Source organism: Dermacentor silvarum, chromosome 4 (genome assembly GCF_013339745.2).
Source record: "Dermacentor silvarum isolate Dsil-2018 chromosome 4, BIME_Dsil_1.4, whole genome shotgun sequence".
NCBI lineage: Eukaryota > Metazoa > Arthropoda > Arachnida > Ixodida > Ixodidae > Dermacentor > Dermacentor silvarum.
The window spans coordinates 97,160,012-97,186,866 of NC_051157.2; the positions used below are offsets into that span (position 1 = coordinate 97,160,012).

The 26,855-nt window shown below is 41.9% G+C and overlaps 1 long non-coding RNA gene across 1 annotated transcript in view; it reads left to right on the plus strand.

Annotated features, from left to right (window-relative positions):
- The window catches only part of LOC125944740 (uncharacterized), a 36,492-nt gene extending 10,501 nt beyond the window's left edge, over positions 1-25,991 (plus strand). The window contains exon 2 of the long non-coding RNA XR_007466428.1: positions 1-25,991. This is a non-coding gene — a long non-coding RNA (uncharacterized LOC125944740).
- The last annotated feature ends 864 nt before the right edge of the window (positions 25,992-26,855 follow it).

Consider the following 26,855-nt stretch of genomic DNA (forward strand, 5'->3'; position numbering starts at 1 on the left):
GTGGCTACTCAGTCCGCATCCGCGACAGTAACACCCCCGGCCGCAAGGTGGGCCTCTGGGGCTGTGACTTCTGCGCCTTCACTCACGCCAACGTGGCTAAGGTCCAGGCTCACGTCCAGGAGCGCCATCTGGCGGCTCTCAGGCGCACCTGGGAGACCACGGCGACCCTGTGGCAGGGCAACGAATCTCGGGGGGACGCCCTCTGCAGTGATGGAAGTGGCAGTGCTGGTGGTGTTGTTGACTCGTGCTCCCTAGTGCCACAACCGCAAACGGCTAGTAGACGGCAATTTCGTTTCCCACCAATGCACTTTGCATCCTCCGAGGACAGTGGCGGCAGTGCGTCAGCCCTCGAGCCGATTGTCATCTGCAAGATAGACGAAGAAGAAGAGGAGGAGAAGGCCTGCATGCGGCGTGCAGGGCCCTCGTTTTGAACTGAAATGGAAAGGAGAGCACGAACTTTCTGGGGTCTTCTCGAGGTGAAGGTTTCATTTGCACGGGCACAATCTCGTGAGTGTGAAAATACTAGCCTGGCAGACATCCTAACGTAGGCCCTTTGCATAACGTGTACTTAGTTAGATGCTGCAGTAAGATTTAATGCTTTGAGACTTGAAATGACGAGTCCATGATTTAGTGCAGTTGTTGGGGGTTGTTTGACTCAGAGTTACTGTGGTCATGATTTAGCAACGTTACATCAATACTTACTTGCAGCGCACTCTTGTTGTGCACTGTTCGCAAGTGCCAAAAATTTTGGAAACGAACTTGTCAGTCTATATTGCTGAGTGAGCAGCAATGACCCAGGAGTCTGTGTAAATATTGTTGTAGGAAACTTCACTAGTCGAAGGTGTCATTGACCTCATGAAGGAATGTTTTCAGTAAAGTGTAAGACAAAGCACATATGTAAAACTCACGTACTGAAGAATTTCAGCTTATAGGTTTGCTCCTTAACATTACTGCTTGTCCTTGTACTTTTAGCAGTGGTGGACTTCTTGGCTTAACAACTTAATCTCATTCGTTCTGTGAAGTGATGAGTGAATTTCGGCTGAACCAGCGCACTTGTTGGCATAAATCGGACCTGCAATGCCCATTGCAGCACGCTTGCCTGAGCTTGTGCTGGTGCAAATGAAACACACACTTTCTTATCGCATGGTGCACTGAAAATATTTCTTACTGTGCTTTGTTTCTTGCTCGAAAGACATACGAACTTCTGAATAGTATGCAAGGTACTGAAAAGTTCGATTGTTTGTACAGCTCATCTGAGAGTGTGGCCATTTGTGTAACGCAGACTATTTTTTATCTCCTGGCTGACAATCGTGTCGTATTTTGCTGCTGAACCACGTTGAAAGCGAGCGCTACCTTTCAGGGACACGACAAGCAAACAAAAAAAAATTTTTTGTCATGTGCACTTGCAAGGGAAAGTGGACTGCGCGACATTGTGAAGGCATGGTGTGACCATTTTTTCTATGGAAAAGAGCAATCTTGCTTTGCGGGCAAGGCATACCAGTTCGAGTCTGTTTCTTCCTACATCTTGTTCTCGTAGTGGTAACACTGTTCTTCTGTAACGCGGATTACTCATAGAGGAGGAAAAGAAGTTGACAGCATGAGCACATGTTTTGTCTGTTCTCTTTTTCTTGGTCCACGTGTCATCTACACTGCAGAAAAAAAGACTTATCACTGAGCTTGTCTTCATAACGCTAGGCCATTCCATATGCACTTCCCCTGCCTCCTCAAGGTTCACGTATTTGTTATTCTGGTCGCTGTGTTTTCTTTGTTAAAATCTTGCATGCTCTGTCCAACAAGCAGAAGATGCTCCTGTTTTCTGTGCCTGCCATTGTGCTGTCTTTCCCCTTCGTTGTTCAATGAGGCATTGTCAAATTTTATGCTGCCATCTTGAAATAATCAGCATGTCATTCGGCAGTCTACATGTTCCTTGTCATTTTCTTTGTACAGCTTCGTCTGAGATTAGAAAACGTTTAGTTTCAGAGCTAGTGGTGATAATTGCACTCACCAAGATGTTCCTTACATTTATTCTAAGGGAATCGAATTTGCTGGTACATTGGCTCTTCTTGAAGGGCTATACATGAGCAAAGAGGCAAATCTGATAAGATTTTACAATTTAATTGGTCTTTCTGGCCTTGTTTTCTTTGATGGTGTAGCTGTAACATTTTAGTCAAACTCTACTTTAGCTGTTCTGCAAGTTTGCTGTCTTCTGTGTAATGATCTTCAAGCTCCTGATTTTTGGGAAGCTTGATGATCATATTTCAATTTCTTTGGCATGTAAACTTCTTTGGGTTGATGAGTTGGATTTGCTTAGCCCAGTGCTTGCAACATAATGTGCCATTGTTGAAATTGCTTTGCTAATTATGTCATAACTGGGGAAAAAACTGTGATAATGACATAAGCACTTCTAGCCGTTGTAGTCGAATTCTTTTATACAGATGTTCTCAATTACAGTTACATCACATGTGGTAAAATCCAAATTAGTGCTTTTAATTTTGAGTCATCGTGGTGAAATTTCAGCATCATCAATACAGGACATTTGAAGTTAAAGTGACATGCTGGGAGCATTTTCTAAATCCACCAATTATTCCAACTAAGCCATGCGTAGCTAACCCCAATGTGCTAAGTGCTAACTGCTAAGTGAATGTCTTATTGAAGAGTAGGCCATATAGTCATTCTTATTTTGAGCATCTTCACAAAATAAATTAGAGACTATGCTTCCAAGACAAGAATACTTAAATTATGAATAATACACAACCATTGCTGCTGAAGTCGTTTAATGAAGTTACTGGAATCTGATCTCAGAATTGAGGATAGGGCTCGGCTGCAATGCTTGCTGTTGACTTCAAGAATTATAGGCTGCGAAGAAAACGTGCAATTAATATTAAGTCGTGCGAGACCCCCTTGCACATTTTTTTTTTTTTTCAGTTGTTAGAGCATTGGTGCAAGATTCAAAGTTCTTGGGATTTTTGAGGCTCAAAGACTGTGGGTGTATATATGTTATCAAAGACGTCTTAACATTGTTCTTTAAAGAGCTTTGTGTACAGTTACAGGGTTTCAGAGTGCAATGTATACTTGTTTGTTGAAAATACTGAGTGCAAAGTGTTCCTGTGATGCACAATCTTTCTCTGCTTTTCTTTTTTTATTATTTCTTTTTGAAACATTCCTTCTGTGCCATGTAGTTTATATATATATTTTTTTTCTTTGTACACACAAAGTTGCAATGCACCTGATGTTTTCCTAGTATTATTTTTATCATCATGGTGATGACGGTATTTGTTGTGTGTGAAGATCTTTTCTCCTTTTCGGTATACATTATTATCATAGTCAAAGAGTTTATTCAGAGACTATTATTACTACTATAACCAAATTTATCTCTATTGTTGTACGCTGACTGCTGTTTGCCCAAACATGTCTTTTTTTCTTTTTTTTTATGCAAAGGCATCTGCCCTTTTGAAGTTGTCAAAATGACAAAGTGCCAATAATATACCTTTAATCTTGATTGCCAGGTTGTGCCCCTTACCTGTGGTGTCTTTGTACTTGCAATACCATGGTGTGAACCTTCGTGTCACTTGCTTGCCATTTATAGTCATTTGATTATGCAATCTCAAGTTTTCTTTTTCAAGTGATAACAAAATGATGTTGGCACTTACTGCTCTTAATGTTGAATAGCTGAAATTGACCTAAGTAGTGAAAAAATTTCCAACTTTGACCTGGTTATACGAGCAATTCTTGTAGTCGCGTTTAATAACATTTTTTAATGATTCCTCTTTAATGTTGCTGCTTCAGTGAAGCTGGTATTTCTAGTTGGGCTTGACTTGATGCCAGCAGTGCACGAATTCTAAGAGGCACAGTGCTACCTTATCAGAAAAAAGTCTAGTTGATGACCATATTGTTATGTTAAAGGTCATGGTGATGAAGATGTCTGGAATTAAGGAGCATATTAAAAGCTTGAAGAGAAAAAGCACATCTTATAATGTTTTGCTAAACTACTTTTCAGTGCCCTTTAACAGAGGTTTATTGATTTTCTGTGTTCAGCGCTTTCCATTTCCAATTTTTGAAGCTAAATGTGCATCATGTGACGACTTGCTGCCGCTAGCTTAAAATTTTTTATGCACGCTTATCTACCCACTTGTGGCACTTATTAATCGAATGTGTTCTTTGTCCGAGTGGATCATGGACAGAGATGCGTTGCTAGCAGAAAAAGATAAAGAAAAAAGAAGACAGCCTAGCTGTGCGAGTCACTTGAATCTGATGTCACGAGCCTGCGTGAGTCTAATCTTTCGTGATTCAGGATCTCTCCAAACCGGTGAGGAGATAAGGCAGGGCACGTGGAGGAGACCTTAAGGTCATGTGATGACATCTGTCGATGCACTTAAAGAAGTTATCAGTAAAGTTACGAAACATGCTGATGTTGAAACTGTGCTCTCCTGCATGGCCCAAGTTGCCAATGCGAAGCCTGTATTGTTGGCAATTGCCCGCAATTGTGAGAAGTGAATACAGCGCTACAGGCTACAGCATAGAAGCAGCTATGATTGTTATATGTTTCATAACTTGCAGATCTCCTGGGGAGCCACACATTGGCTCTTCTTTGACCTGAGCTGCGCTTCTGAGGGCAGTTCGTCTATCTTGTCCATTCATTTGATGATCCTGCTCTTGCACTTTGAGCCGTTTGCAGACACTTAAAATTCTTCTGGAAGGTAATGTAAGAGATCCTTAAACCCAAAAGAAGGATGTCTGTGTGTGAAAAATCAATGCAGACTGTAGCTGTGCTCACTGGACACTAATCACCACAGCATGTCAGTGATATCCAGATGTTGAGGGTGGCACTGGCAAAATAGTCTAATTTGGCTGGAATGAATCTCATTCTCTGTGTCTTGTTTTTGCTTTTGCTTTGGCCTTTAGGGATACATGTTAACGAAGCTTCTTTGGGGATTAAGCACACAAAAATTTCAACACTTGCTAAGCACTTTCTGTCTGCTCTCCTAAGTCAGTTGCCTTCATCCATGGATCCTTATCGAAGCAGTAAAGTTCACAAGTATAAGTTAATAAGCAGTAGGATGAGGAAAGCCTTTTGATGATTTATGTGACTTGTGCAGCTTATCAAAACCAAGAAATGATATGAAACCAGAAATGATGCACAATATGGTCACTCAAACGCAGCTGCAGATTCACACTCGTTATCTGGAAACTTATGTACCAAAGAGGCCAGTTGAGAAAATGCATGCTCGCAGCATATCTTGGAACACTAGTGTAGTGCAAGCAAGACGAGGACACAGAAAAGAACATGAACACAAAGACCCTGGCTGGCGTGTTGTCCTGCCGCCATATGGACATTTTCATTTTCACATGCCAACATGTTCATGTTCTTTTCTGTGTCCTCCGTCTTGCTTGCACTGCACTAGTGTTCCAAGATGACACCTACACGTCTGCATTGTGACACTAATTCACAGGCACAAGCTATTAAAAGCTGAACTGGAGCTTTGACAGTCTGGTTGCAGTGAGGAGGAAATATTTTACGCAACATGGTGTTTTAAGCACTGAGAGTTGGCAAGGGAGGGAAGTTAATAATTTTTTGTTATGATGCTAAAGCAAATCGAACCAGAACAGGTGTTGAACAGGTGAAGCACAGTTATGTTCGGTTTCGTCAATTAACGTTCGTGTTTATGGCCAATTTTAGTACTAGTGCTAGATTTAAGGGAGTTCTCCATCTAGCCAACATTCAAGCTTGAGGAAGAGCACATGTGAGAGGGTGGAGTCTAATGCTTCCTGGAAACAGGGTCATCATTAACATAGAAGCATGATCTTAAATCTAAAAAGGGTTATCAGGTTTCATTAGTGATCCAATACTTGCAACTGCATTGTGGGAGAGTAAACTGTCCTGGCAGGTGCATCCTTCGGAACTTTGTGCACTGTGAGCTTCAGGTCAAGACCCAGCTTCAGCTGTTGTTGTTCCTGTTGTCTGGGATGCAGCATACTTCTGTGTTCCTTCTCATATTGTTTGTTTTTGGGAGTAATGAGGATAATGCTAATAAAGGCTTTCCTTTCTTCCCTCTCCCACTCCTTCCCACCCCACCCCCTCCCCAAAAAGTGCCCGCAGGTTTTTTGTCTATGGTGTTGGCACCGGCAGCAGAAGCAGTCCCGTCGACAACATACATGCCCTTATCCATGCCAAGGGGTGGCGGTGTAAATCGCCGTGGCCGCCAACAGTACCCAGCCATATTGTGGCCCATCGCGGGCAGTACTATGAAGAAAAAGTACACGTGCAACCTGTGCAGTTACTCGACCGACTACCCGACCAACATCCAGCGCCACATGCTGACCCACACGGGCGAACGGCCCTTCCGATGCGAAACCTGTGGCAAGGGCTTCACCACCAAGCAGAACCTTGAGAGCCACAAGCTCCAGCACATCAAGAATGCCTGGTGCCCGATGTAGCACATGCGCTGCATCTGTGTGCCCTCCTTGTTACCGAGGTTTTTCTCTTTCCTGGCATGTTCTCTGTGTAGGGACAGGTGGTTGTCCGTTCTTGACGTTCAATTGGTTTGCAGAAATTTTATGCAGCATATGTATCAATTCTTTCATGTTTTTTTTTTTTTTCCCCGCTGTTGCTCCATCTCTCTCCAGCCATGCTTTCCTTTCATTGCTAGTTTGACTTGGTGTGCACAGAATGGTACCTATTTCTGTTTTTTGTGGGCACAAGAGAGCCACATAAAATAAGTTTATGTATATCTACAAAGAAAGCACCTGTACTGACAGTGCTTTTATTTACATAGCTGCTTGCTTAATGTCAGAAGATTTGGACGTGGCAGAGACAAGAGATGTTTATTTCTGAACGCCATTTGTAGCTCCTCTTTCCTGGCATTCAGTCAAGCTATTCAACTGGCGATATGTTTAAAAAGAGGTAAATTATGAAGCTGACAGCAAGCCAGCCATGTTGAGATGTACACAGAGGTCAGTCATGGATGGTGCCTTATTCTATTTAGTGCCCTGGCCCCATTATAATTGAGCCCAAAGCAGATTGTTTTGGCAACTTTTTTTTTTTTTCAGAGATGGTAAATGCATACTTATATGCTTCAGGTGGCTGGCGTAGTGCTTGTTTTTGGCCCTATGTTGGTGTTATGACCTTCTTTTAGCCACACAGCTTGATGGCTTTCTTAGTTTTCAGTGGAGTATGCCATACTGTGCAGTTGTACTAATGCTTCATTTTCTGGCGTAGTATTTTATTCTGGCTTTGCACTAATGTTGCATTGCCATCCACACAAGCATGCACAGTAGTGTCCATTCAACCAGTACTCGCACTACCGTATACTACGACAGCATTACAACTGTTGCCCAGCATTTTTGTATTGCTTTGGCTGCAGTGCTGTCCTGCCACCACATGGGCAGTTTCAATTTGCACGTGCCAACACTTCGAGGCACACTTTTACAAATGTGCCAGTTTGAAGTTTAGGCATGCTCTGCCTTTTTTAATATTTTCGAGTTTCTTGTGCTTTCAGAGCTCCAAAACTGTTCTGGCTTTGCCCGTTGTCAAATGCCCTTTTGATGGCCTTGCCGGGCGTAACTTATTTTGTTCCAAACTGGTTTTGTGTCGTCACGTTTCTCAGTTGGTGGCTTGTCTGGGGTCTAGGAGTATAGTGCCTAAACAGCTGTCAGCTTGAGTCAGTCTCGTGCGTCCCAAGTACTAATTCTGTGAACTCGAGGTCTTCACTGCGTTGACATAGCCATGACATTTTCTTGTGGCCTGCTAGTCTAGCGCTGGGGGGGGTGTGGTTAAAGTAGAGTGATTGGTCACCAAGGTCGAGTGTGGTTATCGAGGTTGGGAGGTTTGCAGGCATAGGATGGGTTCGGCCGATGTAAGAAAGGGAAAATCGCTCGGAACGGCCTTCATATTGTAATGCGCATAAAATAGGCTGATGATTACAGAACCCAAGGTGGTTAAAATAATCTGGAGCCCTTTCCTGAAGTTTCTCTTACACAAACCCCTTGTTGCTCTGCGACGTTAAAATCCGTCACCCATGCAATCGCCTCTCAAGGCTTCCCAATTCATTTTTGGTCGTAAGGTATTTCTTGTATACTTAAATATTTTCCTGCATTTTAAAAATGAATATAAATAAGATTTCCATGGCAGGAGCCATAGAAAAAGTCTGAAGTGGCTGCTTCTCTAGCATAAAAAAAATGGCCAAAGTATTGATTTAAGTTTGCGTTTTGTTTTAAGGCAAGGCGAAGTATAGCACCGCCCGAGTGGTAATAGAGTGTCCTCAAGCTTAAAGGACCTAGGGTTGTGTCTACTCTGTAGTCAGCATTTTTGACACCCATGGTGAATCTTTGGCACTCTAAGTTCATAAAAGTTACTGTTGCTTTTGTTAAGGGGGCTTTATTTGTCTCACTGGCATTTGTGAATAGTCACTCTGGCTCCAGTGCAATCAAGGCATGAAAATAAGAAAGTTTATGGTTGCAATTAAGAGTAAAAAATGTGTTTTCGAATTCCCATAACTGTGCCAGCCTTGAATTGAATATGGTTTGACTGCTATTATTCACCACTTTATGTTGTTATAAATTGGGAAGCCTTTGCCTTTGTCTTTGCTAAAGTGCATAATGTACAGCTAAATATAATAACTATATAAAACACCATTGTGCAGTAACCTAATAGCTTGTTTTTCTTGGCCCTGGTTTTCTGGTCACTGGCTTCATTTCGAAAGAAGCTTTACAATCATGAAGTTGTGCACGTTGCATGTGTTAATTTGCATGCAGCATATTTGGCCACGTGAATGATTCACATGAAAAGAACAATACTGTACAAGTCGGGCCTGCATAATAATGTCTGCTTACAGAAATGTTTATTTGCTGTTGTAGTAGTTGTATTAGAAGAAGCGAGACATCCAGCATTTGTTATAATCTAATGTAATAATTTGTTTCTTAGTAATCAGTTAGCCATCTTCCAGCAACTGTATCCAAAATGGCTTTGGGCATCTTGAAGTCGGTGCTGCCATCGTTTGCTTTTGTATTGATTCTGGCATATCAAGTTTCTTCTCATGGCAAGATTGATCTCTCTGCGCTTGCATAGTTGCAGTCTGTTAATATAACTTGAATTAATCGCTTTAGTTTCACTATAATTACTGGCTACAGTGACTGCATTCTAGTGGAGCAGCATGCAAAAGTGAACGTGTTGATGCGTGCTGGAACCCCACACAGTCTTCTGAATTGATCTGTTGCCTTCCACCGTGGCATCTTTCATTCTTCAGCTGCAGGGTTGTGGCTCAAAACACCACCAGTTACTTGTACTGCTAGAATTTTCTTAGATCTGCACTAGCCTCTGAAAACATTTATTTTGCCTTGTCCTAACCGATTCTTATTGCACACTGTGCCAGTGGCTTTCCTTCCTCTTTTGACTTAGTTCGTTGGGTTTCTGAAATCCGGTCCAGACGGTTCACGCTGCAAACCGCCCAGCAGTAACTTTCGAGCTTATAACTGGCTAGTCACCAGGCATTTGTGCCACGTGAAGAGAGGATTGTTCATGTCTGAGCACGAGCAAAGGCGAAAAGTGAAAGAGTCCGTGATATGTTGGTCTATTGTCAGTTACTTTGTTTTGCCTCCTCGATAGGTTTTGTGTTGTGTGTTCTTGTGTTTCATGGCACTTTCTGATTAAATAGTGTACCTTTGTGTTGTGTGCTTCTTGCAGTTTTTATGCTTTTATTTTGTACCTTAAACTTGTAGTAGGTGTTCTTGGCGAGTCTGTTATATGTAGTCGTGGTATTCTTGCCTTGCATTGCCATTTTACGGAGTTGACAGGGTTTTCTAATACAGAGGGAATGTCTGTTGTTGCTGTCCAAGCAATATCATGCACAGGGGCCTTGAAGGGGCTCTCTTCTTGAGCTTTATTCTGAACAAGAGGAGGCTTACAATATAAAGCTTGTCTTAGACCGACAAAATAAGAGGTATCTTTGAGCCATCTAAGTAAGGCATGTAGGCTAAGACTTGTTCACACAAGGAAAGTTATGGGAGCTAGTGTTTGTATACTGCTGAAATTATAAAGGAGATATTAAGCTTCTTCACTTTATTGTGTAGTCTATTTTTCGTTGTTTTGATGGGTATACCTTGGCAGCAGTGGCAAAAATGATAATACATACAGGCCACTTGTCGCACTTGGGATCTATCGTCACAGCTGCAACTGTCGTAGTGTTTATGGAACTGTTATGTACTGAAATTGTTTTTTCCATCTTTCATTTTTTTATTTTGTTTGTATATTACTGTGTGTATGTTTTCGACAGTGTTGCCTTCTTAGTGAGTAATGAACCTATACTGAAGCTTGTTTGGGAAATTCTTTGGGATGGCTTTTATTTTTGCACATTGCTTTATTCACTGTCACGTGGTCTTGACGGAACAAAAATTATTGTGAGGTTCAAGATAACTTCTTCAGCGCTTCAGCATTTCCCGTAACGTGATTGCACCAATGCCTCAGCCGACGCAGCGGGGTCATGGCTGTCAGATGCGTTAATTGACAGAGGACCATGTAAGTGAACTTATAGCAGGAAGCATTATGAAAAGAAGCACATAGTTGTTAGGTTGACCACCAGAAAAGAGAGGGGTTTGACAGAAGGATTATTTTGCGTTTGCCATCACACTATGTGTTTTTCACATAAATTCATGTTTGTGAGTGCTGAGTCATTGAAGCACCCAATTCATAGCCTCTTTTGAAACCTGATCAAGCAAGAAATATCAGCACACATTAAACTCCTTTGAAAGGTTATGACTCTGCTTTAAATAGGCAGCTTCTGCCCATTTGCAATGCTGTTGTATTATCTCGTATTTCTTTTCCCTAGCCAAAACTTATTTCATGCACAGCTTTCTCTTTGATAACATAAGGTTGTATGAAGATGTGCTATTGGAATGATTGGAGTGGAAGTTAGTATCTCCTTCCTATTCCATATTTCATCAGTGGTATAAATTTCAAAAGCCATATAGCTTGCTTATAGACCGACTTGGAACATGAAGGCCCTACATGCACTGCAATTCACTTTCGCATCATGCACTCTGATTTATCTAGTATATGCCAAGCTTAATTTTTGGTCCTTGGCAAAAGCTACATGATTGTGACTTCTGTAGGAACACTGTCAGAGTAGCTCGTTCCTTAGCTGTGTGCTGGTATACTTACTTACTGGTTACCGTGGGGCTGCTCATTGCCCCAGTGTTAAGGTGCTCTGTGCCGTTCCTTGCACGTCTGTAGGGCGTCGCCGTCGGCTCTTCGCAGCTGCGTCGTGCTCGGCAAAGACACCTCCTGGCAGCAGCGGCTTTCACTGCCGCGTCTGCGGCAAGACCTTTGTCCGGAAGCACACAATGGTGAACCACTTTTGCCTGCAGAAGCAGTGAGACCACACCTCGCCCACAGCTCGCAACACAGGCAAGGCCACATTCGCTGGGGAGACGCCGCCGCACTAACACACTCGCAGGGGCCAAGGTGACTTGCTTGGCAGAGGGGGCAGTGCGTTGACATGCTTGTAGAGCTGCCACCAAGGTGGCCGGAAGTCTTAGAGGGCCCCTAAATATGCTACTTGGTCAAGAATTTCGCTTTTGACTGGCACTGTCCAAGGTGCTGTTGAGGAAAGATTCCTCCTGTAGGGTCTGTTGGTAGATGCTCATGACAAGCATAAACAGGAGCGGACGTGTTAGTGAAATTCCTGTCTCCCTTTTTGCCATCTGTTCTTGTTTGCACTTCCATCACAAACGTGTCTCCAGCAAGAATTCTTAACAAAGTTTCAAGATTAGTCGTGTGGGTACTTGGAAAAATTAAACTTGCCTCTGAGATTGTAACTGTGCCCTCTCCTTGCCATCACTTTCTGTTGCTCTGGTACACATTCAGCTTTCATGGTCCTTCAGTGAATGATTCTTTTTTTTTTTAATGCTGCAGGCTGAGGTTTTTTTTTATTTATTAATATTTATTAGTATCATTATATATATATATATATATTTTTTTCACATTCTGTAACATTGCCAGCTCCTGACAGGGTTTTCTTGCGATGTATGTTTAGAAACCCTCGGTGGCATGAATGCTGGTGTTACTAGGATCGTATGTCTGAGAACAGTTGGCACCACTAGAACAAAAGATCAGGTTTTCATTTGAGATTATGTCTCTCACAATTACTAAGCAGTAATGTTTGACCTGCGTGACCATTACAAATGACTCTGCGTACTGTGCTTATTACTTCAAGGCATCTGAAGTGGTTTAGGGGCCCTTTAAGGAAAGCAAGCTTGGCCCTGCTGGACTTATCCGCATTGCTTGTTTGCCACTACCCGCTAGAGCTGTCAGGATTTTCAGGGGCTAGGGTGTCATTTTTAGTTGTGTTGCTCGGAGCAAAAGCCCTGCATGAAGTGCTACCAGCATCCCAAGTAGTCCAACTAGGCTAACAGCAGCACAGTATATTTTGTAATGGTTTATGGAAATCGAAAAATTCTGGCCTTCATTAAAATTCCTAGACGTTCTTTCAGAAAGTGTGTGTCCTAGCACAATGTAGCCAACAGTTCTGTAGATAGCTTGACATGATAAGTTGCATAACTGATTTGGAGATAACTTGTCATTCATAGTACTGGCGGAAAGTCGGACACTCACAGGCTCAGCTGGATAATTGAATCGTTGAGGACATAGTACATTAAACATTAATGAAATACAATTGGATTTTATTAAAATTTACGCAGTGTAAGGGTTTGAGTCAAATTCATTCCAGACTAGAATAAATCTGTCTCCTTTTCAAAGAACCTATGCAGGTTTGCTTTCATTGCATTCTGCTACAGAAAAGTGGACTGCAATTTTCATGAGAGCCCCTTCACCTTGTGAATTTCTGGAGAACTAGTGTAGTTGAAGGTGGGTGTAATTTTGCTGTGGAGGAACAAAAAAAGAATGCAATTAAAGAGCCTACACATTCTTTTCTCAAGCGGGAACCACCACAACCACTTCTCCTTGCTAGGGAATCCTACTAAATCTTGGAAGGGAGAATGTGGGACTTGATCTTGGTATAACATTCTAGTTGGTTGATCCCTTGTGATTCAGCACGCTTAGTTTATACCCTATATGAAACCTGTTCAATTGCTTTGTGTGCATGAAATAACTGTTTTAGCTTGTCATAGAACTTTACCTGATTGATAGTTAATAAGAATAGTTGCTTCATGCCGAATGTAGTAGTATAGTATGCAGTGTCAAAGGAGCTGAAGTGCCGAGTCTTCCACACTGATTTATATTCTCTTGAAATCGCATCCAGAATGCAGTTTAACACATGGCAATCTTCGTAATAATTGTGCTGCCAAGAATCATATTCTTTGAAGGCATTGGCAAAAGTCAGAATACATTTCCCACATAAGCATAGACAGGGCTTTCCATGAATTTTTTTTAGAAATCAACATCAATGAACAAAGAGTATGGAGGGAGGGAGGTGCTGTTTCTGGTAGTGACAAGTTTTCTACAACCATGCCTGCAGATTATGCTGATATTTTGGATCATTTATGCCCGTACCGACCAGTGGCAATATATTCTTGCAAATTGCATGCAAAAGAGTGAAAGTGCCGTGTGCCTCTATCAAATGATAATAGTCAAATGACCCCTCAAACGGGTTTTAAGATACCGAACAATTTGAAGTGCCTTCCCCTGTAAGACTGCACTTTTCCTCCACACTTTTGCCTCTCTGGAATTGACCCGACTGACCATTACACTGGTCAGTCACTAATACGTACACTAGCCATGTACTTCATGACTGGTGTATTGTACTCAGGCCTACCGCAGTGAAGCAGGGTCACCAGTTGCTCTTAACTGTGACATGAATGCACTCCATTCTTTTTTCTCTTAATTTCATTTTGTTTTCAAATTACATAGAGGTCCCTTTCATGTAGTCAAGAGTTCAGCAAAAGTTTGTTAGGTCAGACATCATAATGAAGAAATAATTGTGGTCACTGACCAAGTCAAGGTGGGGAAAAAAAAGTAGTTTTGGAGCTCATACAGGTTCCTTGGTCACTACCTACTTTGCATGACTTTACATAAGTCAAGATCACCTTACAGTTGACTTGGTCAGTGATCGCAACTATTTCTTAGTGTTCATTTCGTGCCTGCATAATTTTGTGTCAGTCTAGACGTCGTAATGCATGCTGCGTCAGGCGTCCCTTCTCGCAATTTTCTTGCTGCCGAGTGCAGGAGCACAGTGGTTGAGCACAGTCTGCATGTTGCGTGCAGAAAACAATTTGTGCAAGGCATTCCTTACACATTCAGTTATATTACATTGACATGCCACGCAATGCTGCCGCACCTCGCCTGGCTGTGGACGCAGTCAATAATTAGAAGGTAAAAAACTGGGCAAATTGGTAACTGTTGAAACATGTTGGCATAAAAGCATGAAAGATGGAAACGGTGACAGAATAGCTGCACAGGATCAGCCATGACTAACAACTCGAGGTTTATTAAAATAACATTGAACACAAAAGCCCTTGGGGGGGGGTGATGCACATGCATAGTCAACTGGAAAGTAATAATCATGCGCCTAAGAACGTTCCAACCAACCAAGAAGCATTTATAAAAGCAGTAACAAACACTTCATGGCATCAACAGCCTTCTTTACATCATAGTGTTTAGTGCTGTTCAAGTCAACATGTTCCAAAATTAGGTGGCGATATGCATAGCGCTAAAGTAGTAGGCAGCAAAGCTGCCGGCACCCACTTGGGAGAGCCCATAGTTAAGACGTGAAAACATCAGCAAAGTTTATATGCTCGAGGCCTTTAGCATTGAGTGGCTTCACTTTCCAGAGACCATGCACCTAACACAGCTTCACAGGCTCTGAGTAACTTATGTGCAAATCTGGTGGCAGGTCTGGTAAAGAATGCACAGCTTAAACGGGCAGAGTCATTTTATAGTGTCATATTTCCCTGTGCTCTCTAAGACTTTGGAGTGTCATCTCTGCTTTCGATGAATGTCCCAGCACTAAATTAAAAATTAACGTTGAAGGCCGTTAGGCTTTGTGGGAATTGAGAAGCCGTAGCTATATTGTAAATATACGGGGTTACTAAACTATAAATTTTGTTCTGACGGATTCTACTTTGTGATTTGTTGTCGTTGACACATGCTCAGAGGAAAGGAATAAACGTTATGATGGCTAAAGTAATTTAAGGTTCAATGCAGTAAAGAGCATGACAGATGCAACAATATCAAGCTAAGGTTGCTGTAAGACCCTTCAGTTCTGTCAAGGTATACATTGTATTGTAGACCAAGAACATAGTGAAGCAGATGTGGTCACAGTGAAAGGTCTGTGAACATTATAATGTTGAAAGTGGCTTGTGGACTCCTAAAGCAACCTACAGCTATCGCGTCAGTGGACTTGTAAAACAACCTACAGGCGTCTTTTTGGGCATAGCAGGCTGGCAAAACTTTCATGAAAAGCCTTTTTTCTCTCTCTTTCAACTTTTCTTTGTTTTTAATATGACTCTTGACCACCCCGTAAGGTTCGGCTTAGGCAATATGACGTCTTTGATTGCTCATTGCCTCACGTGTACTTGTAAAAGGCTACCTGTAAAGAAATTAATGCTAGATGAGTCTAAGGAACCTTGTGTGCTTAAAAAGTGTGCAAACGCTGTAGTGCATGCATCATTCCAGGTGTTAACAGAGCCAAGAACTATCTTCCTCAGAACTTGATTATTGTGTATGTATCCCAATTCGAAAGCCAGAAAGCATTAACAAAAGCATACACATTTGCACTAGTATTAAAACTAGCTTTTGTAGTCTTGGTGCCTTGAGAACTGTTTGGTAGGTTGATTTGGTTGCGGATAGAAGTCTGAAGAAAGTTTCCTCTGAGCCCCTCGCAAGATTGCAAGGTAAAGGTTTCAAGCTCGAAACCTGCAAGGAATGTGTCTTTCTTTTTTCTTTTTTGTCGCTCTCAAATTCAGGTTCGCAAACAAGAGCAGTAGTTTCCAAAGGGCGTATTCTTGGTCGATCACTTTTGTGGATACTATCACTTTTTGCAAGATATCATGTGACTGCATTGAACTCGTCGGCATCTATGGGCTACAGCATTCCTCACACAATTTCAAGCACACTGTCTTGGACTCAGTACTAGGAACACTGCTGCTCGTAGATGCCATTATGTGCGGTACCGAGTAGCGTGATAGCTCGCAAAAGTGATAACATCCCCGAATGTGATTAACCGAGAATTCCACTCCAAGTCTGTGTGTGTGTGTGTGTGTGTGTGTGTGTGTGTGTGTGTGTGTGTGTGGGTGTGGGTGTGGGTGTGGGTGTAATTCAGGGTTATGTACAACCAAGGATGCTAAGGTCTGTCTGTGTATGTTTTTACTTGAACAAGGATGTTTCTTGATATGGTATATCTCTTTGGAGTGCACTGTATGGGCTTCCTGTGCATATTGTGATAGGTGATGGCTGTCGCTGCGGCTGTTTAGTGCTTTGGAAACTTTGTACTGTGACTGGAATTGACTTTGTGCAAGATATTGTGCAAGGATTGACTTCTCTGCACTCCTCCTGCACCAGAGGGGCCCTTTTATGCAGCAACGCCATGTCAGTAAAGTGCCTGTTACAGGACAGGACTTGTGCTTGCAACAGTGATGTTTGCAACTCTTGCACATTTTTCTTCTCTGTAGTGGTACTTTCTGGCTGGGTCATTTGCATTTGCTTATTATTAATTGGTGAGAGTGGGGACAGTGTTTTGTAATGAACACGTCACCTGATTCCTACTTTTATGTTGCACTCAAAGCAATTTATTGGATTCACACAGTAATATAAGTACATTTGGAACAAATTTATTTTGTGCACTGCTGTAACTAAAATATGTCGTGCTTTAAAGGTGAGCACTTACAGTGATATTGCTGATGCTAGCACTCTGTTTAACGTTGAATGAACTTACTGTAGAAAGACAGGCTAACACTTCAACAGCTGGGGCTACCATTGTCAAGGGAACCTTAACGTACCCTTGGAAAGTCAGTTTGATGTAAATAGTGCCACGAACTTTGTGTGGCTTGGCAGTTTAGTTTGGCGTTGTTAGCATAGCATTGTTGCTCCATGACGCTATCACATACCTTGGGAAAGTGGGCAACTTTCTTGGTTTGGTTTAAGGGCTGATTCCACATGGGATAGTTTTTGGTCGTTTGCAAGTTCTCATCACATGTTGCATGTCATTACCGTGCTAACTAGGCTGAGTTAAGTTGCCATGGGTGTCGAGGCTTCCTGAACAAAGGTAGGTTTATGTATGGAAACATTGGGGACACTGCACAACCCACGAGGTATAAAAAACCACTTAAAGGGACACGACAGGAAAATATTAACTCAAGCAACATTGAAACACTAAGCTTCTGTACTAACGAATTCGTCATTCACAGCTAGAACAGAGCTTTTGTAAGCGAGAAAATGACGAACATTCAAAATCAGAAAGGTGCCACCTGTCGTGGAGTATGGTGCCTCTCTCGTGTGACGCGTGGCATGATGTCAGGGCACCAGGCGGCTGGCGCCCCCCATTAGCTGGTAGACAGAGAGGTTGGAGACGGATGGTTTGAGGAAAGCCACTGATGCGAGTAGAGAGAGGGGTGGCTGATTCTCAGATAGTGGCAGAGGTGGTGATGGGGAGATTATGTCAGGACCTCAATTGTGGTGCAGACGATTCAAATCAACAAGCGGTAGCAGGACATTTGGTGGCAGTTTTCTATGCAACAAAGTCATATATTGGCGACCTAAAAACGATGATAGACCTTTAGACAGATAAGCAAGCTATGGAATTAACTCAACTTAATATTTTCCTTTAGTGTCCCTTTAAAAAAAGGTGGTTATAATACTTACCAAATCCTTTTTTGTAACCAAATTTTTGTATTTGTTCTGTCTTCCCTTAACATGGTGGCTCATTCTTTTTATGCTCTTTTGGTACTTTGCACCAGCTATGGTAAAATTTAGTGATATATGGTTGCAATAATGACATGTGCAGAGTTTAATCTGGTGCCAAATTTTTCTTTTCCAAGTTAGTTTTTTTTTTTTTTTACCTGCCTGAGAAGATTATAATGAAAATTTAGTCACATTGATTCCTTTGTGGTGTTGGTCATTGTTCTTGCTTACCTCTGCGAACAAACTTTCCAAAATGTTTATGCACCTGGAAAGAAATTTATTCTCTTGCTTTCCTTTTATTTTTTACCTTTTCATGTGTGTGTACTCATATGCATGCAGTACGCTGAAGGAGTTGACTTGTCACTAGCGGTGTCATCCTTCAGTTTCTTTCTCGTGACATCATGTTACGCAACATTTCTTTTTTTAATCTTTTTTTTTTTTTTTTCATATGGTTTCAGACAGCTTTGCCAACTTGCACACATTTTTCTCAGTTGAGGCTCCAGGATGTCAGTTTTCTTACGTGAATAATACTGTATTATCAGTGTCATTTGTTGCATCGGCACTTTGCATACCTTCATTAAAGTGCAAGAGGAACACAGGCTTTCTACTTACATTTACTGTGCTCTGTTGTTGTGCATGATTTCTAGCCATTGAAGTTATACCATGGAAACTTGCCTTTCTCTCGACCTGCATTTGCTCATATGAGTGTCGCTGTCATCTTGAATTGCTTGCACTGGTTTAAAAAACGTTACAGTGTTTTGTCATTGACATTGCTAGAGTGCCTGTATAGCACAACTTGGAAGATGCTTTCCAATATTTTTCTTTTCTTTGTTATTGTTGTAATCTTGTCTGTTTCAATGACAGTCTCACAGTTCTTGCCTTGCCCACTCTGTGCTTTCTTGGAACAATGAAAGGATGTGCATACAAAGCAAGACTGCATTATGCAAGGGAACCATTGCTTGCTGGGGACAAACTTTATATATGATTCTTTAGGACTTTTTTTTATCTCTTGTGTGTGTAAATTTTGATAGATGACGAAATAAATATATGCTGCCTTTTTCCACAGCAGTACATGTGCATATTATTCATCAAGACGTCCACCAGTGTGCCTTCTCATTTAAAACATTAAAAAAGCCATGGCTTCTAATTGGTCAGTGGCTCATACAGACAAATGTCAGTCATTTTTACAGTTTCTAGTTTTTTTCCTATGTTTCTTTTTCAACTGCCTAGCTCATCAATGTACAGAGATGCTCTGAAAAAGTATAATCTACCACTTTACATCCTTTTACATCCAGCAGTTTTCACAAAAGATTAAAAGTGGACATCAACAGAGTGCTCGAGTGTGTAATCTGCTTGAGGTTCTGTCAAAAAAAAAAAAAAAAAAGCTGTTTTGTTTTCATACATAGTCGGCCATCTTTTTGCTGTGTTTGACTAATTGTGTGCAATGAGGTTTTATGTGAAGCATACAGTTACATTAGTTACCATAGAACTATTGCTTTACCATTGCTAACTTTTTTTTCTACTAGTAGCCCTCATGCTCAGTTAGTGTATTTAAGGTGCAGCTGAAGTGAGTTAAATGCCTCATTTAATTTCCATTCTGGCAAAGGTGAGAAGCAGGACTCATTTAAGCTGCTTCATGTGGACTTAGTGTGCTAATGTGCCAACATCTTGCGCTGTTCATGTCAGTCCCCCCGACTTTAGACACACATGTATACATGCATTGCCCAGCAATAAGTTCTGGTTAATAGACATGACAAAACTGCTGCAAAAGACAGTAATGTGTGAATGTGTTTTTGCACGTATGTTGTTCAGATGTGTTATTGCTTGACCTCAATTTGACAGCGATGAAGAGAACTGTAAAGTTTGTTTAATCCAAAAGGATCTTGACTCTCTGGTTGTCTGTAGGACATCCTTGCTTGTTCGTAAACTGAGGAGTTGACAAAATGGGTATCATGAGGTCGTGATTTCAGCTGCATTAACAAAAAAAACGAACTGGTTGGTGAAGACACTTCAAATGAGCACAGTTTGACTACTAGTTTCAGGCTTGTTCAACATATGTTGTTGAACCATCGGGGGCTTGTAAAAGCCAATGCACCAGTTTGATGAGTGTGATGGAATTTTTTTTTTCTTAACTGGAAGTCATTAGAGTGAGAAGGCCTTGTTTGATTAGAAAGCTTGGTGCTTCCGTCTTTTGAACACTTTGCTGTAGTAACATTGTATAACCACTGAACAGTTCTCAATATTATCTGCCTGTGGCATATGTTAGCCGCATTAGGTTTGTCATTGGGGAACTTTGCTGGACCTCAGCATTTTTGCGTACCTTATAGAATTATGTCACCTTCTATAGTTGATACTGCATGCATTTGGTTGGCACTTAAAGTGGAGCTCCGGTGGTTGCTGTTGACAATGGCAATTCTAGATTTCAGCTGTGACGTTACCCCATGGCCAATTCACTGCAGACAGCTCGTGAAACTAGTATATGCTAGAGTGCCCTGTACCATGACCACTTGGGACATATGATGGCCATTCCTTACGTATGGCTGCAAAATATGACTTATGACCTTTGGCTCTCATTTCTTGGGCTTCGTGCTGCATGCCTTGTGGCTCGATTCACCATTTGCTTGCAGTGGCTGTCATGGTATCGCTTCTTGTCGTCCCTCACACGTTACATTGCACAAGCAAGTTGGGATCAAGATGAGCGTGTGAGATTCTAGCCAGACGTTTCTGTAGGACATGTGAACCTGACATATCTTTGGAGATGTCCAGGCTGAGGAAGAACTTGATACAAATGCATGCAGTAACTCTCACGTGAAAGTGAATGCTTCCTTGTAACTGATTATGCCATTGCCTTATGAAGTGACTATGCCGCAGGCATGTGACAAATTAAGCATTTCACGGTTATAACATTTCCACAGCCTTTATCTTTATGCTAGTCGATAAAATCTAACTCTAGATGCTGTTTTCACATTTTTCTATGTTGCAGACGTAGAAGATAAAGTCAGCTGCTATTGGTTATAGGAGTTGTTTTCAAGTGGCGCAGTGTCATTACTTTGCTCTTGCAATGTTCCGTAAGAGTAGCTGAAACGCTCTTAAGCTTTAACATGTATGTTCCATGCTAACCGTTTTGATAGTAGCAGCAATTGGGAAGTTTTCTGTTAGTTTACGTCAATACGTCAATACGTTTACACAGGCTATAACTAAGAGTGAGCAAGTATAACATGTAAATTGTAATCTTGTCCGCATTGAGTTGCAATGCCTGGGTGGCATTGGTGCTGCTTAATGGCAAATGCTGTGAACCAAGTTGGCATTGGTAATTTAGCTGCTTGTCGCTTGCAAGAGCACAATACACAGTAGTCAAGTTGCTGCTGGTGAAGCTAAGTCAAATGCTCCACATCCTAAGCTAGCTTCTATAATGTGGAGAAATTGAGGAGGTGCACTCATGTCCTAACTATCCTATCGGGGCATGACACAGAAAGTGTTGTGCACCAATCCTTAAGAAGCCAGAGAAAACAGTGCAGCTTGGGATGCTCCTTGTCTCCCGGCCTGTCTTGGCATTGTGCAGTTTAAAACTGGCATGCACGCTAGAAATACAGTTAAACCTAGTTTGTGTTGTGCACATTCTTTGACAAGGCACTCTTCAGGTTCTTGGAAGTTGTCAGTGCCTCTTCTGACCAGCTCTGCCACAGATCACCGCAACCATTCCAGATGAGAAATTTTGTGAGGAAAAACTTTTGCCTTCCATTTAATCGTTACAGGAAACCACACAGGAAAGGAGCTTGGTTTCTTGACAAGGCTAGTTAACTTCATTGTTGAAGAGGTCCCTTTACAACAAAGCTTGCTTTTCAAGAAAGCCAGCTGGTTTCCTTTGTAGCTTCGTGGTGCTGGTATGTGAAATGCCAGGGTTTCCTTCCACAAAACATCCTCCACATTGTGTATTTCTACAGTACTTTTGGTAGCTGCAAATGCATTGTGTTCCCCAATCCATCACAATTCACTGTTTTGCTCTCTCTCTTTTCTTCCTCCTCCTCCCACCTGGACCTATGTGCCCACCTTCGATGGTCGCATTGTTGGCGATGGCGCAGCCGGCACAGTGGCCAAGCCTTCCCAGGAGCCTGCACCGCGCCTGGTGTGCCAGTTCTGCAACTACTCGACTGTCTACACTACCACCATGGTGCGCCACGTGCGCACGCACACGGGCGAGCGCCCCTACCGGTGCGTGTCGTGCGAAAAGGGCTTCACCACCAAGCAGCAGTTGGAGAAACACTGCAGCCAGCCGAGCAAGCCATGCTTCAAGCCCTTTGCCTGTTCCTACTGCACTGAACGGTTCCCGTCGGATGCCCTTTTGAGCAGGCATAGGTGCATCCCCAACACATTTTCCAGCTTTTGAAAGTGCCATGCGGCCCCTGCGTTAGGACTGCAACAGGACCATGCAACGCGGAAAAATGAGGGAAGACAATGGCGGCTCTTCCAGAATGTGATGTGATCATGTGTGCTGTATAATTTGTCAGAGAACAGCAAACGCGTGCCGTGTTTACGTGAATGCAGCAGTAGTGTACGCATCTCATAGCTAATCGCTTTGCTACAGTGATTACGTATGGTGCATTGCCCTTTGTCCCAAACGAGCCAGAACCTGTTTCGGACAAAATGTTTCACTGATGAGCGGAAAGCACATGCCGGCAGCCATCTCAAGTTTCCTCTCTCCCTTGATGGTCCAGCATTTATATGTACCGCATAAGATTGACCTTTCTCAGTCTGTCCTTCCCTGGCACATAAATGGGATCCACGTTCCCAGCACTTTACCACCATTTACATGGACATGACGTGCTAGAAATGCACTACACTACTCCAGTGTTGCATTCGAGAGAATGCGGCTATACTTGTAATCTTTTGACAGAAAATGCAGCATAATATTTCGACTGATGGCCAAGAACAACAAATCTGTCCTGCATTCTTATACAAAAAAACAACAACAAAAAGACTCAACTGATTTTGCAGAAACATTTCACTGTGTTCCTGGGAGGTCCTGCCTGCAATTGTATATACGTATTTCTTTTGATGTTGTTCAAAGAGTGTACAAGACACCTTGCTTTGTTTGGAAAAGAATGGCATAAGAAGCACGAAGCTTCGCAGTGATGTGCGCATTTAGGAGGAGGGCTGTGAGGGGCATCTGTCATTAATTTTAACTTTTAGCAAGAACCTCCGAGGGCGCGAACTGACACTTGTTGGGAAAGAAGGAATAGTAACGGTGGGTATTCCACGTACATGGGTGACTTGATGAGGTAAATTTGTGCCCTAGTCTGTGTGTTTTGCCACTGATTGTCCTCACACTGAGTCCTCTGCAGCAGAGTGAAAAGACATGTTGATGATACCCGTGGTGTCATTAGTTCGTCATTCATGAAAGCAAGAATATTTGTGTCGTGCTCTAGGCAGCTACTTCATAAACAATCAGCCTGGAGCAGCATGCATACATGCCTTACTGGAAAAATTGTAGCCTAAATATTTGTTTCACAGCATAACTTTCTGTTCTTTTATTTGTTCAGTCTAATGTTACAGCAAATCTTTTATATTATTTCCAGAATGCTGTCCAAGATGATTTTAATGCTGACCCAATTGATGGACTGCTGCTTGTAATGTTCATGCCACATAGAACATTCTTAAATGCATTTTTAGGTCCTCTGTATTCTGGTGTCTGGAGTAATGTTAGGCTACTTGTTTGTATCTGGAGTGGGGAAATCTGTATAAAATGGTCATTGCTGTTAAAGAAACACGAGTAACATAGATAAATTGGTGGCTGAGCATTAACTTATCAACAGCGCACTTATTTCTAGAGCCATCATGCTTGGCTGGCAGTACTAGTAGGGATGGAGGGAAGGGATGGAGGCATACCAGGGCCTTGCTCGAGACATCTCAATTCTACACTTCCCCACCCCCACCTTCTCGCTACACCCAGCTTGTTGCATCTGTCCTTGTTATTTTGGGGGGAGGATGGGAATATAGGCATGTGGTTTAGGCATACAAAGTAAACCATGAAAAATTGGCATATTTATACGAGGATTTTCCTACCCATTGCAACTCGCTTGCATGGCAGACGCAGGTTTAAAAGGCCAGCTTTTCATGTTGTGACACATGACTTGGTGGTGGTGGGCTGTGCATCTAGAAATCATAGTGTGTACCAGCAAAACATAGAGCTTGTAGTGAAGGAGGATATCACTTCCTGCGCCGCATCTTGTCAATAGCTCTGTCATGAAAAAACACTCTGTGGTTAGCACTTAAGGTGGCGTCCTCGTTGGAAGCTTAATTTTGCAATGAGCACAATTATTTTTTCGCTGCTAAGTTTCTTTATCCCTATGCAACTTTTGATAGTGCGCACTTGTGCAGAAATGAGCGAATTGAGAAAAAGTGCCTGATTGTTGCCGTTGAGAGGTGCTACATGAAGAGTGTGAGACAAATGCTTTTGTGTAAATGCGGAGGCTCTTGGTCTGTGAATGCTAATAGTAGTCTGTTCTTTTCGAGTGATGGAGACTGGCCACACATTTTTTTTCCCCCATATTGTGTGAGCTACAGTGCCGACTTTTGTCCACCTATTTCTTTGTTTTGCAATTCAGATTTTTTCAATACACGCAGAATCGGCCTGAATAATTGAAATCTTTGATAGACAATCTTTCACAAATTTGTTCCGTGCAGGCGTGTCCCTTTCAGATGTCACTGTCAGTGGCTGGAGCACCTTAGAACGTGATGTTGCTAACACTAGTATTATGTTAACCCTTGTAATGCCCAACTTGTCATACATGCAACTTCCTGTTTTTAATTTTGACCATGCTTAAAATTGCAGTTTAAAGTGGTTGTGCTAGTTAGCAATATTAGCAGTTGAATAACCACTTTGAGTAGTGTATTTACAATTGTACATGCCGAGATAACGCCTTGAAACCACAAGCACAAATGAAAATGATATATTAAACTTCCATGCAAAGCCAACAGACAATGAAACCATGGAAAGCATAGGGGAATAACCGGTTTCTTTTAAAATTAAATTGGAATTTAAATTACCTATGCATCAGGGTTAAATACTGCAATAGGCCTAATAAAGGAAATGGTAAATGAAAGTAGAAGGCCAAGCAACTTGCCACTGGTGGGAGTTGAGCCTGCAACCTTCGTATAACGTGAGTAGTGCTCTACCGACCGAGCTACGGTGGTCGTCCCTCCAGCCACTTTCTTGGGTATTTCTGTATGTTTAGTAAACTTTTGCCTTGTGAGTGTTAGTTGGTGCCATTCACATCTACAATGGCGAATGTGGTGCATCCTTTCAACTTCAAGTGTCACGGAGCATGTTATTTTATGAGCAGGCACCTGGCTAATAAACCCCCGTATGCTACCTCAAGGTAGCACAGAACATGTACTGTGTGAAACCTGCTATTGAAAGGACATTCCACAGCAGCTGTAGTTCAATTAGTAGAGTATCACATGTGTCACACTGAGGTTATAGGTGCGGCTCTCACCGGTGGCAAGGTGTGTGTGTTTCTCACTTTCATTTACCTTTTCTTTTATCAAAAATGTGAAGCGCATCACGAAATTTTGTAAAATGGCTGCATATTTTTCTACACCACATGTGGAATGATCTGTCTCATTCCTGCATGTATAAAAAGATTTTTGCGTAGTTCAGGTGCAAATACCATATTGTAGATTAACCACTGAAACTTACTGGAAAAATCAAAATTATTAATCTGTTTTGTGCCCAAACAGCGGGTAAACATGGTTGTTTGCGAAGATGATGCAGGTGCTTAGCTGACAGCATTTAAATTAACCAACTAGTCCAAGTCTATGCATTTTATTCTGTTGCTCTTCAGTATTTTTTTTAAAGGGTAAGTAAAGGCAAATATTGAATCAGTCTATAGAATCCCATATTAGTAGAGGTGAGCAAATATTAAATAACGAAACTTCTTTTGTTTGTCTTTCTTTGCGCTACCCATTTTAGATGCCATATACCAACTCGCCCAACGTCATGTTCTACTGAGTTATATTCTGATAGGGATGCTAATTTAACCTTGTAGCTGTACGCCTTGTATATATTTTGGGATTGAAGCGACCATTTCTAGAGTTGGGCCATGGCCTACCTAAAGTTCTGTTTCAGAGCATCACTCTTGGAGCTGCTGTTGCTGGAAAAAATAATATGGCCACTGAAATGTCATGCAAAATTTATCAGTTGCAAACCAGAGACATTCTTAAGATCATACCGGCTTGTTATTTTTGATATGCAGTGAATGCTATAGTGTTAGAATTTTGATTACCGTGTGACCGCGGCTGTTGTCTGATAGCCTTCAGATAAGCTTGGATTCGTTTGATAACTTTTGAATGGAGCTGAGCAAAATCTGTAACTTGGTTGACTGTTATCTGCAGTGTTACAATTAAGCTGATAAACGATCTTCATAAAATGTTACGATAACAACATAAATGTGCTGTTACCCCGATTTTTGTGTGTGACTGTGTTGTAGCCTTTGTTAGAGCTTTTATTCACCCAGCTAGAGGAAAATAACAATGCTTGAACAAAAAATAAAATGTTCCTGAACATACTCAGTCACTGCATTTAAGGAATGGTATGTGCGTTCTATGTTTCAATGTTTTAGTATATCATTTATGTAAATGTGTGGCTCACGTGCGTAACATTGAGCCAAATGAATGCATATGTAAGTGTGATAAAGAGAGCTTAATGCTTCTCTCACGTGGTGTTTGTGTCCCAGTAATAATGGAAAACATATATTTTGATAGAAAATGTGTCAGTTTGTTGTGCTTAAAGGATCTCGTGATCAGTTTTCAGCTGGAGTCATGTGTGGTTGCGAATGTGCTGGTTCTCATAGACCGTGAGTGAAGATTTTAAAAGAGTGATATGTATTTATGTTGCTGAGAGTACACTTTGTCAAAAGCCAGGCTTTGGGGCTCTGTGAAGGTCACTTGAGGTCTTGCGAATTTTCCCTTAAATGTGCCTGATGAAGGCCTGGTATGAAGGATTTTTCCT